Below are 18,901 nucleotides of genomic sequence, written 5' to 3'. Positions count from 1 at the left end.
GATCAAGAATTTATGGCTTGTGTTTAAAAAGGGAAAAAAAAAAAAAGTGGTCCTTCTATGGAAGAGATGTGGAACTAAGATATAAATGAAGTCCTCCGTGACTCATAAGCAAATGCATGGAAGTATATGCCTCCATGTGCTGTATCCTCACAAGGACCTATCCAAAGGATGTATCACAACAGTTCTTCTGGTGGTTGCATGTATAGGAAACAAACAACAAAAAAAAGGCATAATCCTGTCCTCATGCAGTTTTTTCACTCCAGACTACTGCTCTTCGTTGCAGTCGTCACCTATGGAAGGGAATGATTGCCCAGCAGAGTGAAATAATTGGGTCAGGACTGTGATTACAGTGTAGTTTTGCTTTGCGAGTTAAGACAGTATTTTACCCCTAAAGATTCAAGAATTTTGGATTGCTAACAGAGTAAGAACAGCAAACAAAGTGAAATTGGAGCTGCTCTATGTATCATTTTTCTATTTTCTTTTCTTTCCCAGAGTTTGCTGGGCTGTACAAATGTTGCCTTGTTGACATTCCTATAGCCAATATATTTTTCCTGCTTGGTAAGGGAACAAGCCTTTTCCACTTACCTGCGAGAACAGCATACTCAAAGTAAAACTATTATTTATTTATAGGACAAATGGGAAGGTACTTAGAGGAGATCAAGTATGTAGAATGAAATGGCAAGGTTTTCTTTTGCATCACAGATGGAAGTGATTTGCTGTCATCCCTCATTTGGAAGATCCTCCTCATTGTGGATGTCCTAATCCGTCTGTCCCCACGCAGAACATCCAGGCCTGTGTGCACTGCGTTGTCATGGGTACCTGTGCTTATCCATGAACTCCGTTCAGATGGAGCCTAAACAATCACATACCTACACAGAGAGAAATTCTCTTTTCATCAGAAGAGCTGAATTTGTGCTCACACTCCTCTCGGTTTCTCTGCAGAAGCTTGTTTACTCAAACGCAGTAATATGGAGCCAAATGTCAGCATAGCTGCAGCTTTTGAGTTGTGGGGGAAAGGATGCTTTTTTCCCCAGAGGAGAGGTCTCCTGCAGTAGACTGACTGCATTGGTCTCGTGACCTTGCAAAATGAAGGACCTCCAGGAAATTTCAGCTTTCAGTCCTGCCTCCTGACTATTCCAATATTGGTGGTTGCGGCCAAAGGACTGACTGACTGCCTACCCACCGGCTGCCAGCTCCTCTCCCTCTCCTAGGATAACTGGAAGCAGCAGATTGGAAGTAAATCAACACAAAATAAAGTATCAAGTAAGGATTCAAGCTTTCTGCCCCCCTGTTCCACCTACTCTATAGATATTTCCCAGCCCGTGGCCTATGGGTTCCCAATTTTTGATGGAAAACACAGACAGTTCTTGAAATGTGACAGCGATTCAGAGGGAGGAAGGAGATACTGCCAGATGGCTCTGCTTTGCACCTTCTTCAGTTTGCAGGATAACGCTTCGTGATTTGCCATAAATTTATCATTTTCCCCATCTCTGTGCTGTGGAATGAAGCTAAACTTTTGGCCTCTTGGCTCCATCTTTCCACATAAGTAGCAAAACGATGCAATATCATGGAGGGAGAATGAAGAAAGTTTGTCGTCTTGTATGTGTATGTGCAAAGAAGGAGAGAAAATGGGGGTGGGGGTGCTGTGGAAGGAGAAGCAGCTCATGAAGAATATAACTAGCAGAGCTGGAAACACCCCCTCACTGCCCACAGTGAGCATCTCATTCCTCTGAGAGCGTGGCTGGATGTGTCTTAAATCCATGAGAGACCAGAAGGAACTATTTATTCACATGATCGTAATCTAAGGCAGAATTATAGCGTGAATTCATGAACTTCTTGAGGTGTATTATTTGCTACTATACAAATCCAAATGACACTTTCTTTCCTAATTTTCTTTGCTCTCTTCCTCCTAGTGCAGCGTAAGGCTGTGAAACAATTCCACTGGGTCATGGTGGGCCACTAATCTTCACGCAGGGAGACAGCGGGATTTGCTGTGCTTTCAGATCTGTGTTTCATCGTCCTCCTCCGTCCTTCTTCTGGCCTCTCTTCAGAGCTTCCACGGAGAAAATTTTAACCATGTCGTTATTCACTTTTCACACTGTAACTAGTAGAAGTGTGATAATGTCACATTATGTGATTATTTTTGGTGGTTGTTATACTATAGTTATTTACCAGGGACTAAAGAGTAATAAGACTATAAAAACCCATTGCATGACCTTAATACAATCTTTCTGGTTTATGTAAATGTTAATTTTCTTTTATGATAATCTGCACAAATATAGTATGTATAGCAGAATGGAAGTCAGAAACTTGTAGTTGGGAGCTCTAATTTTTCCAAGTTCAAGAAAGAATTCAGTACAGAAAACATGTCAATAGGCTCTTGGAGCATGTGTCGCTTTTGCAGAGAAACTAAGTTTATGCATGTAATTTCCATATTCTGATAGAATTCTCAACCAGGCTTTTAAAATTATAGTCCTAAAATCTAAAGTGATGTTTCAGCACTTCCAAGTTCAAATCAAGTTTTGTGCATGCACTAAGCTATTTATTAGCACGATAGTGTGGCTATATCATCTGCATACAGAGAAAATGGCCTCCTACAGCCTTGCTCCCCAGCATTTTGTGTGCATGTTTTGAACAGAAGTCATCTTGTGTTACTGGCGGAAGGAGTTCAGCCCAGGAGATGCTCCAGCTCGGTCGTCAGCTCCGACACCATCCTGCTGCAGCCAAGGGAGAATTTGTGGCCCTACACACCCCCATGCAACTGCCCCAGTTTCACTTCAAAGCAGTCATCCCCAAACCCTGCAGGTCCTTTTGTCTCCTTTATTTGTGCCTTTTCTATTGTTTTGGTACCTGTGCAGCAGTATGACACATAACCTGAAGTGTTCTGTCCCCGAGGACAGTTAATTTTTTGCAGAGCCCAGTTTTTTTTATCCATCTCCCAAAATAAACCGTAAGCTGATCTGTGGGCAGTTCTCTTTCAGCCATCCCATTCAGGCAAGTAGTGCAGTTACATCAGGAGACCAGAGGCTTGATGTTGGCAACCATATGAACAGTTAATTACACTTAATATTTTGGATGCTCTCTAGATGCATTTTATAAATAAATAAAAACGTAAATATCTATTGGTTTTAGTTTTACACTCTGAAATCTATGCCGCTTTTCAGTGCAATGTTTTGAATGGCTTCCTACTGAGCAGACTGCCATAACAACTTGCCCTCTGATATGGCGTAAGTGCACATAACTCATATTTGCTATCGTTTCAGATACGGAGGTCTCAAACATGCTGCTTTGTTCAGAGACATCCAAACTTAGCTTTGGCTATACATTTACTGTAAATGTGCAAGCAAATTAACTTCTACTCAGAAATGTATCTAAAGCATTAGTTTGCAAACAACTGTATGTGCAGAATTTTTGTTTTCTCAAGAGAGAAGTGTGTGAACATGCGGCTGAGGTAAGAATAATTAAATCCTTTCTGTCTGCTCCTGTTTTAAAGTTCTTCAATGCTGCAGCAATGGCTACAAGGACAAAGCTGCTTTTGGTACAGAACATATCTAAATGGAAATAAAGATAGCTACAAATATATATACTGTGCTGCATATGGGAGCTGTGGTCAGAATAATAGCTTTAATATAAGAATGCATACTTTCTTGACAGCTCCTGCTATATTTTTGGTGCCCTGACAGGGATTCCAGACACTGAGAACAAATCCCTTTTTCTATCCAAAAGCACTATTCAAATGAAAATTGTAATTTAGACGCAAAGGCTATGGTTTAAAATAATCTGTGCAGGTTGTAACAGGAGTCTGTCCTTAATAAAACATTGATCTCAATCTTATTTGTCACTGTTAACATGGTTTTTCTTGCAAAGAAAGAACTGTCTCCAGAAGGTCTGGTTTAAGCAATATAGCAGGATGAGAGGTTCCCTATCTTCCAGACTGTGAGTTTGTTTTATGGGGAAAAATTGTATTAAGCCTACATTTAAACAGAAACGCAGCAGGAAAACAACACTGAAAATAAGCATCAGTTTCAATCATCTAAGATTTTGGGGGTTTTTTGTTTTTTATTATAAGACTTGGTGGCAAATCTGTTAGGACTAAAAATTTGCAGTTTTTGTAAAAACAAGCTCTATTTTTTTTCAACTCCATCTCCAAAGTGTTTTCAGGCCATGGAGTGAATTGAGATGGTTTATTTGAGGCAGGAGGTCTTTTGATTGCTCTTGTCATAGTTTTGAGTGGTATGTCATGACAATCGTCACGACAGGTGGGCTCAGCACTGGGCAGATTAGGAGTTCCCCAGGAGGCTGCTGTGGTGTTGACTGTGTGTAGCCGGTGGCCGACAACTCTCTGACCCTTGCAGGGATGATCTGGAGCTCTCTTTTCTGGTGAGTGCCCGACAGAGCTACAACTACTGGACCTTGGAAATAGATAAAGCAATGCCATGTGTACACGTGTGCACACCCCTCCATTAGCTAGTGTAAAGAAATCCATGGTGTTAGTGTATGATCTAGCAGTCTTGACACAGTTACATCGGCAGGAGGTTTTCCTGATTAACGTCTACAGCCCCAGTCCTTAACACAGGTGTGTCATCTTGGGGCTTAGAAAACTACACAAGAAATCTCTTCCAACTGAGATACTGCTAAAATATTTTTAGCAGATTGGAGTGATTTCAGGAGAGATGGGTATTCAGGCAGGATTTTCAGGCAGATTGTCTCAACACAGGTCACGGTTTCTTACTGCAGGGATAGGCAAGGCACAGAGCAGGAGGCGAGGTCTGCACAGGTCTCCTCTGCTACCACAGATTGTCCCCAGGAAAATGCCGTCCACTTGAATTTTCTTCTTGTGAAGTGGTGTTGGCTAAAAGGCAAGGGATTTCTTCACCCCAAAAAAGGTTTGAACTCGCATCTCCCGTGTTCAAGAGGTTTGTCTGAGGCATGTAAGATTTGGGGTCTTATTTTAAGCTGGTATTTTACAGTTAGCTTTCTCTCAGCAGGTTCTACATTTGTCCACATGTGAACAGATAAGTGCTGTGCTCGAATTCAAACTCCCAAAGCTTGCATGTGGGAGAGAAGCTGCTCTTACTTCTACACAAACCCTTGGTATGTGCTCCTGCACCGCTGTGCCACCAGTTTGTCAGGAGCATTCCCAGTTTAAGTGGAAGCTGTTGATTAGCAGGAAACTTTTTTTTTTTTTGCAAATGTCAGGGAGGGTTTTGGAAATCACATAGCGTTTTTGTGACAAACAGATCAAGATTTGATACTTCTTAATCATTGCTGTATGTGAACAAAAGGACACTATTTTGTAGATTTAAAAAAATCTGGTGAGTGGCATGTGTTTCTTGTTGGCTCTGAGAACCAATCCAACATTGCATTCTTTAAGCTTTCACAGCATAGGTCTGTCACAGTAACACCAGATCATACTATGACCAATATTGATTGTTCCAGGACTACACAAGGTAGTAGCTGTTGCAAATACTTTGATTATTTCACTTCTCCACAGCATATACACTGCTTTTATGAAGACTCTAGAAAATCTCAACTAAATAGTTTTAATCAAAGGAACACGGGTGAGTCAACCATGGTTATGTACATTTAGGCAAGAACAGAAATCTTTTACCTGGTATGGGGAGGCTTGTGTGTTCCTATCACCCAGCCCATCTGTTTATCAATATTATGATAGCTCAAGAAAAAATCTGCATTTTTAAACCCTTAGTTTTGATTTTAATAGTTTTTTCAGCAATTTATATATGATTGGCAGAACTTTGGATATTAAAGCCTACTTCAAGCACAGAAACATTAGATCAATCATGAGATTTTATAGCTACTATGTTTGAATCCTTTTCACTTGCCACCTAATGCTGAAATGCTGGGGATTCCCATTTGCAACTTGTCTAAAAAAACTTAGCAAAAGAGTTACACGGTATTTGTATACTTTGCTATACATTTTGTGCTAACCTGATACCACATACGGTCTTCATGAAAAGCACAAATACCGCAAGACGCATAGACATGAATCCTGTATTTGCAAGATGGGTGCGAACACCTGAGTTACCGCTCCTTGGTGAGTGAGTTGTGCTGGTGGGTTGTATGTGCTCTTCGAGCTGGCTGTACGTGGAGCGTCGTATGCCTTAGCCTTGACTCCCTGTGTGGAATAGCCTGATTTAGTGTTGGCTCTTCCAAGTGATAGCAGAGGTTTGACACTGCATGTCTGAGTACACCCTTAATTACATTACTCTTTCTCTGCTCGCTACTGGTATAGTGAAAATATTTTTTCATTTCAGTGATTGAAGTCTCTGTGACATCTAACCAGTGCCTCACACAATAAAAGTGTCAGTCCTTTTATCTCTCCATTATTCCTTAAGCAATCTGACTCCCTATTTTTCATTTCATATGTACATTGGCTGAAAACCTTAACAATATTACACTGTAGGTTTTATCTATTTTATGAGGTAGATTGCTCCAGTGCCTTTCTAAATAATAGCTATTTCTTCTGCAGGTTCTTTGCTTGAAGACTTAAAAGTCTTCGTGTATCTGCAATTGCCATCTGCTAATCCAAGAGTATAACCAATCTAACACCTCCATTGTATTAGAAATTGTTTGGTTGTTTTCTCTAATTTAATCTCATTTTGCAAAATTTCAAATGCAGCTTTCAAGTCCATCAGACATGTCATTTCTATATATGGTAGTACAGTGGAAAGATTGAGTTAAAAAGTTCAGGCACGTAACTTGTTTCTAAGCTCTTTTTGGGTTATATGTTATTTATGTTTTCTGCTTATTCCTTCTCTTTAAAACCCTGTTAGTTACATTTGGTTCTTTGAAATTCTATTCTGCTGGTTTTTTCCTCTTCTGGTAATTTTTTTTTAACAATAGAATCTCTCTTTTTCCATCCTGGTAATAGAAGAAATTAGGGTACAAGGGTCAACCAAAGCCATGGGTCAGTTGGAGTCTTTCAGTGAACTTCACTGAGTTTTGGATCAGGTCTTGAAAAAGGGGGATAGAAGTAACTGAGGTGGCAGCTCATCACCCTCGGCATGCCTGTTTGGGCAACAAGGCAAGACTGAAGAAAGCAAGGTAAAATTGGCTACCTGCTCTCCCTCCGGTGTTGTGTGGATACGTAGATGTATAGTATTTGACTTGAAGTATTTCTCTAGTGTTTGGGGTACTCGGTATTCCTATATCCTACCATTCTGCCACCAAAATATTCACCTTCAGGCCAGTAAGCCTAACAATGTTCACTTGGAGATTTTGATAATTGGATTTTTTGGAAGTATTTAACATATTAAAATAGTGTCGATCATCTCTCTTTTACTTTATTTTTCTAATCTGAATTTAAGTTTCTTTTTTTAAGGCCAAATCGCTGCTGCCCATACAGTCTGCATGTGTTTGAGAGGACATGTTCCCATGTTTGGATCAATACTGTCTTTCTGTGGAACATCCCTGAGCCCCTTTCATCCGCAGGTATGGCAGCACTCACACCAGGTACCTGCCTGTGGACACCCACACGTTGCTTGCTACTTCTTCCCTGGCTTTTTAAGGAAAGACCTATTGGTCAGATTGAAGTTTGGCTAAGATCACATAGCTTCAGCCAGAAAAGTGATGATATTCATGTTCTGTTCCCCGGGAGCAGCTGGGAATGCCTGTTAGAACAGAAAATACTGTCTGTACAAAAGCTGCCTCCTGCATGGGGTTGGCCGGGAGCTATTGCTGCTATCAAATGCTCACAAGGAGAGGGGAGGGTGGGAGGGAGGGAAAGAGGCACACTGCCTGCTCGTGGGTGGCTGGCAGGGTGTCTGTGCTGCCTGGACTGAGGGAGAGGTCTGGGGAAAAGGCAGGGGGGAAAGGAGACCCCTAAACTGCTGAGGAGTTGAGCCTGTGTTTGATAGTGTAGAGATTAAAGGTTATGTTTCTCTACATTCCCACTGATTTTGCTGAAGTCACTGGAACCTCTCAAGAACCCAGCTGGTTGCCCAGGCACAACTAATTGCAGGATTGAACACAGCTGATTGTATTTGAAATTGTCTTTAAAATGGTTAATCCATTTTCTGAATGTCCATCATGTTAGTAGAAATCTAGTATCTTTACTGAATCTATTTTTTTGTGTGATCCTGGGTTCAGAAGAGAGTTTGTTGAACTTCTATTTGTCCTGTTCATCCCATCAAGGTTGCTTATCACTGTTGCACAAGAAAAGGAAACATATCAAATGAAAAAAATCCATTTTATAGTTGGCAAATGCCTGTATTTTGTCTTTGTGTGATGTGTTTCATTCATCATCTAACCTTGGGGAAATCACGGGCACTCTAACAATGTAAGAGGCCAATAAAAAAGAAAATGATTTCAGTAAAATTGTAGCTAGGGATATGTAAAAGAGAAATGCCCCTGGGTAATAAAAATTACCCATGCATAATGGCTGTGAATGTATCAAGCAGGCATACTGTATACAGCGTGCCGCATCAGCTCAGCTACAGGATGTCCCTGCTCACCGGGCTCGGGCTTTACAAAGATGACAGGAGAGAGAGAGTTGGGAGAACACAAGGTCAAGCCCAAAGCAAACGACTGAGAAGCCAAGTACTTGGTAAGTGCTCGTGTGTCTTTACCTGTCTCTTTCACCTCTTTGTTAGAGCTGTCTCCTTTGATCTTGCCTTTCTCATTATTAGTCTCCGCTACAGAATTTGGGCTCAGTTCCAAGGTCGGGGCCTGCTCCTGCTGAACATCTCCCATATCCTTCCCCCGTTAGTCAGCCTGTCTCATTAGAGTCTGGCAGGCTTGCGCTGTGCTGTAGCAATGGCATTCCTCACACTTTCTTCAGTGCACTGTAGGGATTGTGCTCTCCAGTTAATAGTTGGATACGTTTTCTACTGTTGTCCACTTTAGGCTCAGCTGGCATAGCTTTAGGATATTTCTTAATGTACAGCTCTTTAGTCTTCACTTTAGTTTTTTGAGGACCTAGCCCCAATCCATGCCTTAGCCGTGGTCCTAAATACTCTGAACGAGAAGGCAGTCTTTTGCAAGAAACTGCTTTTCTCAGCAAGTCCTGTATTGACAGATTGCAATCTCAGCATGCAGTGCGCCTTGTGGTGGAGGTTTGAAGTTCAGTGGAGGTTTAATATTTCATATTTTACATTTTTGTTTATTGCACTCTTTAATCTTGCTGACTTTCAAGCTTGTGAGAAGAAAAAAAAAAATCTAAGATTAGGGTTAGGTCAATAGGTTAGGTTAGTGGGACTATGTCCTTCCTTTCAGCCAGAAGTTATCACACAGTGAGAATTTGACTGCCTTGGGCAATTGCCTGTCCTGCTTGTCTGACCAGCCCCTAATGAGCAAGAGTGACATGCATAAAACAAGTCACTGTTAATAAGAAATTACTACAAAGGGGTAGTACTGCCAGCTAGCACTGGGGATGTGGGAAAGGTCCCTGAACTTCGACACCAAAATTAGAAAAGTCTTCCAGAAGCACTAAGTCAGAGCTCTCGCAGCACATAAAGCCCTTTGCAGATAAGTCCAGACACAATCCCTCCTCCTCTTCTACTGCACGTTACCCCAGTGACTCTTTATTAATAGGAGTCTCCTTCTTTTCCATGTGACATTTTCTATTTGCAATGACATAAAGGATTCACAGTGAAGGCCAGACCCTTCTCCACAGCAGCCACTGCGTTTACTGGCTCCCTGCCTCCTCGTTGTCCACCACAGCAAATTTAAGCTGCTTGTCTTCATCTGTGTAGCCTGTCACAGGTCCTAGTGTAAGCAACTGTGAATTTTCTCTTTGAATCAGGCTGTTGCTGAATCAAGTCCTTTGTATCTCCTTTTTCTGATTTTTAAAAGGGTTTAGTTAATCCTGTTGGCACAAATATTTGAGCCAAAAAGCTGGGTAAATGAATCCATGATGAGCTCTGTGCTGCTGTAGCTGGCTTCCTCCGGTTCAAAGCTAGGTGGTTTAAAATTAGCTGGGGTACCAGTATGCTCCAGTGCAGTCATTTCTGTGCCTGGAGCAGAGACATGCCCAAAGAGTCTGAATTAGTAACAACTTTGCTGATTTTATTCCAGCTGTGCCAGCTGTTTGTTTATGTAGATAGCCAAACAGCAAACACCCACAGAGTTGTTAACTCTGCAAATCTTCAGAAAGTATTTCCTAAACTACTGCTGACAAATTTCTGACGAGACCTTAATCTCTGTAAAATCTATTGGGTGTTGTCAAAGCACCATTAGTCAGCCTGTCATCGGGCCTGCTTTGCAGTGTGACTCAAGAGATTTGCTTTCCCATAGTTACTGCAGAAAAGTGAGACTGGGAAAACCTCACACAGCGAGGGAGCTGTGCGTAGCCCCGAGCCACTGATGAGCTGGTGGACGGTACCGAAATGCCCTAAGATGTGATTTCAGAAAAAAACCTGAACCTGGAGAGGTTTCTCCTTCTCTTTTGTTTATATCTTTGGAAACATATGAAAATTACCTCTTTTCAGTCTTGGGAAAGCAGCAAATGTTACTGCTTTTCTGCCCCTACTCGATAGAATGCAAAAGGAGAAGGGCAGTATCATGAAAGGGGTGCTGCACAGTTAAAACATGCATTTAGTAGCAAGTAAAACAACACACAAAGTCAGGTCCTAAATTAGCACTGCTGTGTTATGTTTAATTCTGGAACTGGTCTGGTTTATACCTGCTTTATAACTCCTGATATTCGGTATAAGCCCCTAAATATTTTCATTGAGAAGGGAGCTGGGGCTGGAGGAGAGCAGGCTGCCTGCTACACCGTGACAGCATCCCAGGGTGAAGCCTGCACTTTGCTGCTGTTTGGCGTCTCCCCAGTTCTGGAACTCAGTAAAAACCTACGTTATCTTCTGAAGCTGAATTCTTTATCTCTGGCCATCATATGATGCCAGCCTGGACTAGAAGAGTTGTTGCTGTCAACAGTAATAGTAGCAAAAAAGTTACCACATCTTCTGAAAATGAAAACAAAACAAAAAAAATCACCTCTCCTGCCAGCATAAAAAGCAAGGACACCAGGCAACAGTTCAAAGAGAGCCCCTGCATGCAAACAAACAAAGACGCCTGTCAGGGCTTAAGGGGGAAAAAATGGCACAGCTGTAGCACCACATTAGTGAAATTGTATGAGCCTTTTTATTTTCAAGGATGCAGACAGATGCCACCTGAAACACGGTATGCTTGGAAATACCCCCCCCTACACACACACGCGCGCAATTAAACCACACACGTTCTTTGAGCTTCCTTTCTGAATCTCCTTAGCACAAATTACATTAACGCTGCTAATGTTGATGAAAACGAAGTGAATCTGCTCTCAGAATAGTTTAAACTTGTACAGAACTAAAGGGTAGTTCAGCAAAACAGAGGTTTTGAGACGGCAAATAACCATTTCCTAGAAATCATGTCTACATTCATGACTGTGAAGTTAAAACCAGACAATGATATTTGAATTTAGAGGCTAGGCAGCAGAGGATGGTGATTGTGGATATTATTTTTGTTGCCCAAGTTGAATCTGATTGAGCCTAATTTTCATGCAGGCATCCAAGTCACTTTGTAAATACCTGTGCCCAGTGTAACTTCTGCTGGGAGGCTGCCAGCACGGGGCAGCTGGGCACGGAGCGGACAGATACATGCTCTGGAAATGAGGGCTGAGTGTCTCTGCAGCAAACTGAGTCTCACTCTTATCAAACTCTACTCTTTGAAAAATGCCTGTAACTATGACCCATTTTTTAAATAAATGTTAGTCAGTTGATTCATTAAAAGGCGAAGAGGCGTATAACATCCTTAGTGCACTTTGTACTTTTGGCACAGTTTCCACCGCCTGGGAGAAAGGCTGTATTTTGTCTCTTGGGGAGAGAGCGGTTGTGTAAAATAGCCATTTTTTACAGTTCAAAAGATAATGGAATTCCCTGATTCACAAGCTCTTGGCTTTTATCTTCTCTGTCCTCTAGCATGTTATTACACAATCCCCTCTGTTCCTTCCTAAGCTCCCAGGTTAGAGCTTGCTCATGGGAGTGGGCTTTGGACACTGGGTAGCATAAGTGGTCTGACCAAACTGAAACAGTGCTGTAGTCACAGGACATAAGCTGTGATTAGATAATCTGATGGCCGGTTGCTTATCACTTTGGTTTTAAATTGAAGCCAGGAGCCAGCTGGGTTAAATTTTCAGTCAGATGCAAAGGAGATTAGATGAGTGGCTTGTACAAATAGGAAGTCATGTGTCTCACCTTCTGCAGTGGGTGCTGAGGGCTAACCCTGGGAGTCGCTTTGGGGCAGGAGCACTGATGACTTTTGGCCAGGAATGGCCACACCACGGAGTTCACGGCGGTGGCAGACATGGCTCCATGGCAACCTCACTGTCACTCGGCCCTCTTTGTTGCCACACAACGGAACAGCGTAAGAAAGGAAAAGCTGAAGAAGCGGTGGTTTCTATCTTTAGAGGGCAGCATCAGAAGAAGCAGGTCTTTCTTTCCTGGCAAGGAGGGTAGGACTTTTTCAAGCCGAAAAAGGAAATGTTGCCCATGCAAAGTCTGAAAGAACTCATTTCAGATAACTCTAATACATCTGTGTAAAAGAAAGCAATTTCTTAATCATCAACAAAACGCAGATCTTGATAAACCAGTGGCTTAAAATTTTAATGCAATATCTGAGTGGAAAATACTTTCCATATAAACAGTAAATAATTAAAGAGGATTTTCTTACCAAAAAAGTGGGAAATCTGACTTTAAATCAGTGTGAAGATATAAATCGTAATCTGCAGAAACCTGAAGGCATTAATCTTTTGAGAAAATATTTACATAAGCATATTATAATGTTTGGGGATTGTTATGCACTGGGTGAAGAGTATATTATGCAGACAGTAATGAAAGAAAAATTAAGATTTGTAAACATGTTCTATATTATGACTGTACAATATATTGCAAGGGTTCAGGTAAATTTGTGGTACCACGGGGAACTGGCATGAGAAGTGATGCTTTCCCATTGTACAATTTGTCGTATGTTCATACGTGCAGGCTAGACGAAATTTTCTGTCACACAGTACAGGAACTTCATCAGCTTCTTCCCATGCTTATACTCTAGAAGATGGTGCAAAGCACTTTGGTTTTGCCCTTCAAAATATAGCCAGTGTGCCACTCCTCTTTGTAGAAAAAGCCTGTGCATTTGAAAATGAGAAATGATGAGGAAATAAATCATGAGTAATGCGAGGGAATTTTGTTCTGAGATGTGTCTACAGTAACCCTGGTAATGCTGTTGGGGTAAAAGCTGCAGTGATACTTACTACATTCATGTCCTAAACCCAGTGTTGTAAAATTTCACTACAGCACTTTCTGTAAAACTTACTTAGAATAAACAAAAATGTCCATCTATCATACTAACTAGTAACAGTTATAAAAAAGAAAACACAGGATAGTAGCTTATCTCTTATACCTGGCAATTAGCTGTGACTGAACTACACTCATATCACACAGCACATTTTTTATGTAGTACAAGGGCACACAACTCTTAAAAGAACCAAAAAAGAGGGGTCATGGTGCTGGGCACTATGCAAAGGACACACAGACAGGTGTAAACTACGCCTTCATGGCTGTGGGTTAGCAAAAAAACCAATATATGAGCAATTGGACTGATAAATCATTTGGAAGTCTCCTTTTATTGAAGCAAAACAATATGTTGCAATATACAAAAATTGATTCTTTCAAGCTGCCAGAGATATTAGAGAAACGTTACAGAGATCATCACATTGGCCACTAACTCTTAAAAAAACCTAACAAACCAAAACCTCCACTAAAAAGAAGTTTTCCAAGCAGTTTTGATAGTGCTGTTTTAATACATTTTTATAAGATAATAGTTCCCGTGGCAGCAACTTATAAATACAGATGGGCAGATTGATTTAAATGAAACAATGACAGTCTATACTAAGGAATTGGGGGGGGGGAACCCCAAAAATAAAATTATAAAATTTTGTAAAGATCAATCAATAGCCGGAGAAGCCTTAGACTGTGCGATCCTTGATGGGCACATTTTGACTATACTAGATTTTCTTACTCTGAAGTGAAAGTCAATGGGGAGAGTAATGAGGCAATGTAATGCTTTACCTTTCTTGTCTTTTACAATAATTTAGTTCAAGCAGGCTTTGGGAAAATCACACTTTTATTTCAAGATCCAAAAGATCAATACAGCAGTATACATTTAGTGCTTGAGGGAAAATTTACTCAAAATTGTTTCATGATGAAAATACTAAAGGCAGATGCTTTTGTTCAATCTGTAACTTTGAAGGAACCTTGTAATCTTAATTCCAAGTTAAAGACTTGTGGCCATTGTATCAAACAAAGGCAGCACATGTGTATCTTTCAGTGATGAAATGCTAGGGATCTATGTATAGTAATTCAATGGAAAAAAACCCCAGTATTAACACATTTTAACATAGGAAACTGCATAATTACTTTGGGCTAACAGCTGATTCTACATTGTATAAAATACTTTCACTCATATACCTACGAACTCTATCTGTTGTTCTTTGCCTAGCCAGTGCTCTCCCATCCAAGTGAAGAAGGTCATAGAGCATCTTGGCCAGCAATGTTCTAGCTTTCAAAAATTCAGGGGAATAATCAGAAAAACAGATCAAGCTGAATGTAGAAAAATTTCTGCGCTCATAAATCAGCATTTCCTGTTATTTCTGTTTTTGGGATGGCACGTATAATATGGAAGCTTTCTAGATATTTAGGAAATCAGCTGAAACTTGTAGTGAAATTATATATCCAGGTAAGGATTTACTAAGGAGGGCCTATGGTGACCTTAGTCACTCAGCATTAGACCCTATTCCCCACTTCATGTCATGATGCTGGCAGCTCAAGATTTCTTACTGTGGTGCCATGTTCTCAGTGTGGCTCTGTGGTCACTCGTGGCAGCCCTGGATGATTGGGTCTCTCACCAGCTGCATTTTCCCAAAGCAAGAGAGACGCTCAAGCACCGTGCAGCAGTCAGAGAGTATTCAGCTCTTCTTTTGACACCCAACCTGGGCTGGAGGGCAGAAGGGAGGGGTGATGCTCCCCTAGCACATGCTGTCATCACAGCTGCAGCATCCTTCCTTTTCCCTCAGTTTATATTTGGACTGTATCTGCCCCTGCTAACTTTGGATTTTCATCTATTGTACTGCAAAACCGGGGGAAAATATATTGACCTGTATTCACAATAGTTATGTAACTTTCATGTTATAAAAGGAGGTTTATTAACTTAATTTTATTTTTTTTTCAGCTATGATATCAGAAGCTGTGAATGCACTCACTGACGGTGCTGAACTCTAAGATCCTGCCTGGACAGCAGTATAAACACTTAAAATATAGAGGGACGAACAGCAATAGAAAAGTACTGGTACCAATTTATCAATGCTGGTTTCTTGTCTAGGTGTAAAGTGACTAATTGTTACAGTAACTTTTCTGTTAATATTTCCAAAGTCTTTTCTGCCAGGTGAATGAATGTCTGTGTGAGAAAATTTGAGTTGTTTTAAATCTTTATAATAAGAATAAAAAGAGCTTCTTATGCAATTTATTTACTTTTGGCTAACTAGTACATAGCTTGAGGAGAGACAGAAGGTCCTATGAGGAGCAGGAGTACAAACTGCGTAGGAGCTGGGTGGAGATACACAGCTGAGTCTCAGAGGTGAGGGAAAGGAAATTTTCCTAGGGACCCTCGGGGACTGTCCACAGCTGGATGTAATTCAGCAAGACACTGCCTGGATTCAGAGCAAGACTGCAGGACTCCAGTTACTCCCCCTTCCCCAATGCAAGGACACAACAGGTCAGGGGATGCTTGTGTTCAAGTGCTCTTTTGTTTTGCTTTGTCTTATTCTGCAGATTTGAATTTTCCCTATTTAAGCAGCACGTTGTTCTACTCAGTGTTTGAATGATGGTTAAAGATTGAGAACCCTTACCATGCTTCTGATGTGCTCACACACCGGATTTAAACCAGATTTTTGACCAAGAACCTGGCCAGTGCAGAATCCCATCACGTGTTGCAGTGTTGCATCTCTTGTACACCCAGACTGCTACAGTGGGGATTTTGAGGATGCCAAAAGTGCAAAATCAGGCCTTCAACTGAGAGGGGATGTTCTTGACTGTGGAGAGAAGTCCTACTGGGAGATAAGTGACAGTTAACAGTCAGTCGAACCTTGTTTTAGAGGGAAATGCACTAAACTATTCTCTCAGATATTAAGGTCTACCCCTACATTATCTCAGTTGCAGAGTCAAATGCAGTGCAGAGAGAATCAGAATTATCTATGTGTGCCATAAAGCTGGTCTTGCTCCCAGGCTGGCTGCCAGTATCATTCCTGTGCCTGGCATTTCAACTGGCTGCTTGAATAGCCACCTTGCAAATGCGTTTCATTTATGCATAGTGCAGAAGTTTCATTCTTTCAAATCCTGAGACAGGAGAACAGGATATTTTTGGTAACAAACAATGTAAAATAAAACATGTTTGTTTTGGGTTTTTTTCCTAAGGAATGGAGTCTTATTTTCTGCTGAGATTTAATACAATGCAGGTAACTTCTAAATCTCAGCGACTGTTTTTGGAAGGAGGGTAAAATGACCAAGGGGAAGAGATGAGGAAACTAAAATAAATAGGACAAAGAGACCCAGAAAACCCATTTAGAGAGCAGATACTACAATGTAGGAGACCTTTTTTCTAAGGAGGGCAAGTGTATGGGTAGGTGTCCTGGTTTAGGCTGGGATAGGGTTGATTTTCTTCCCAGTAGCTGGTACAGTGCTGTGTTTTGGATTTAGGATGAGAACAATGTTGATAACACACTGATGTTTTAGTTGTTGCTAAGCAGTGCTTACACTAGCCAAGGACTTTTCAGCTTCCCATGCTCTGCCGACTGAGAAGGCTGGAGGTGCACAAGGAGCTGGGAGGGGGCACAGCCAGGACAGCTGACCCCAACTGACCAAAGGGACATTCCATACCATGGGATGTCATGCTCAGCATATAAAGCTGGGGGAAGAAGAAGGAAGGGGGGGGCACGTTCGGAGTGATGGCATTTGTCTTCCCAAGTCACCGTTACGCGTGATGGAGCCCTGCTTTCCTGGAGATGGCTGAACACCTGCCTGCCGATGGGAAGGAGTGAATGGATGCCTTGGTTTGCTTTGCTTGCGTGTGCGGCTTTTGCTTTCCCTATTAAACTGTCTTTGTCTCAACCCACGAGTTTTCTCACTTTTACCCTTCCGATTCTCTCCCCCATCCCACCGGGGGGGAGTGAGTGAGCGGCTGTGTGGGGCTTAGTTGCTGGCTGAGGTTAAACCACAACATGATGGTATTTGGAAGAGTGCCTTGAAGGCTTTAGTCTTTTCTCTCTACTCCTGACAGGAAAAGGAAAGGCAAAGTAAGCTTCCCTGCTTCCTCCCACTAATTCTGCTGGAGTCTAAGCAGAAGGGAGCACCACTAGGGGACTGACAGCAGTAAAATATTTTGCTCCAGTTTACATTAAAAAACTTTTTCAGTCCGCATAAACTGAAGGGAGCTTCTTGAAATTCAACAGTTTATCAATGATAATGTCTAAAATGGGGCTTGATCCATTAATCTGGAGCCAAAAATAAGTATTGTTCCTTGTCAAATGGGCAGTCTGTGAAAGAAGCTTCCGATTCTTTCATTATATATTTTGTAGTAAAGGTCTGTGACCCTTGGGCATAAAAACATAAAGAGCTAGAGGATGACTACTTGACTTTTCTAGTTTTCTTAATTTACACACTCCTCTCCAGACCTTCCAAAATCAGTCTTTCCCTGTGATTGTCCTGCAGCTTTCACACACCATTTCAGAGCCAGCTGTGCATGAGTAGCTGCAGTTTTCTCCCAACTTCTAGTGGACAATTTGGCCAACCAAAAAAGCGTTTTAATCATGCACGTTTCTTAAAAACAGTGCACTGATTTGTTATAACAAACATGAACTTCAAGCTCCATGTGTTTTATGATCCTCCTCCTGCCCCCTCTTCTCACTGCCCTGCATTCCTCTCTCCTTCCCAAGTGCTTGTAGTGGAAGCAGACCCTCCAGGTGCATTAGCCAAATATTTCACGGTATCACAGTACTTTCTGTTGAGATCAGTGCCAGAACAACAGAGAAGTAGCATTGCTCAGCAGCGGCAGAGCGAGGACTTGCACTTTCCTTCCAGGAAGGGAAGGTAGTGGTACCTGTGACCAGCTGCCAGCTCAGAGCAGTACTTACCACTGTTTTATTGAGGCACAGAGCAGGGAAACAATGTATTCAGGTCACAGAGCAGAGCTCTCCCTCATTCTTTATCCGGTATTTCATACTTCTGCGTATTTTCTTTTGTTGCTGTATGGCAGTTACTGGCCATGTGAACCCTGGCCTATGAATTGTTGGTTTCTTCAGGCAGCTTATAATTTTGAGGCAAGAACAAGTCAACTCAAGTTCTGAAGAAATCTGTGTGAATAGGAGAAAATTCAGCAGAGCGGGATGAGTCCGAAGACTGGTGTTGGCTACAGCAGACCATGCCTGCAGGCTGTTGTTAAACACCTTCTCCATTTCAAAATGCAAGTGGAAAGCATCTCTTACAGGGATTATAGCTGCACGGCACATTAAATGGATTTTTTGAGCAACTGTTTATTTAGGGGAGCTCTGTTGGAAAAGACAGCAATCCCTGTAAAAGGTTTTATTTCCATTATACCGCTTTTAGCTTCGAGGACTCTGTTTCCTGTACAAGAAGCCAACACGTGAGGTGGTGGTTACAAAACCCCCTCTCCAGTTTCGGACACAGCTGCAGAGCTGTCCCAACGAACACCACGCCTCAGGTGCCAAGGAGCCCTTTTCCCTGCCAGATCTATGTCTGAAAGCCCGATGAGAGGCGCAGCCCGTGGGGCCAGTAGCGGCCTGTCAGTGCGTGCAAGGCCCGAGGGGAGCCTGGAGACCCGCTGCGGGCGGCGGGTC

The sequence above is a fragment of the Aptenodytes forsteri genome, unplaced genomic scaffold, assembly GCF_000699145.1.
Source record: "Aptenodytes forsteri isolate BGI_AS27 unplaced genomic scaffold, ASM69914v1 Scaffold70, whole genome shotgun sequence".
Classification (NCBI taxonomy): Eukaryota; Metazoa; Chordata; class Aves; order Sphenisciformes; family Spheniscidae; genus Aptenodytes; species Aptenodytes forsteri.
Note: the sequence above shows the minus strand (reverse complement) of the source record.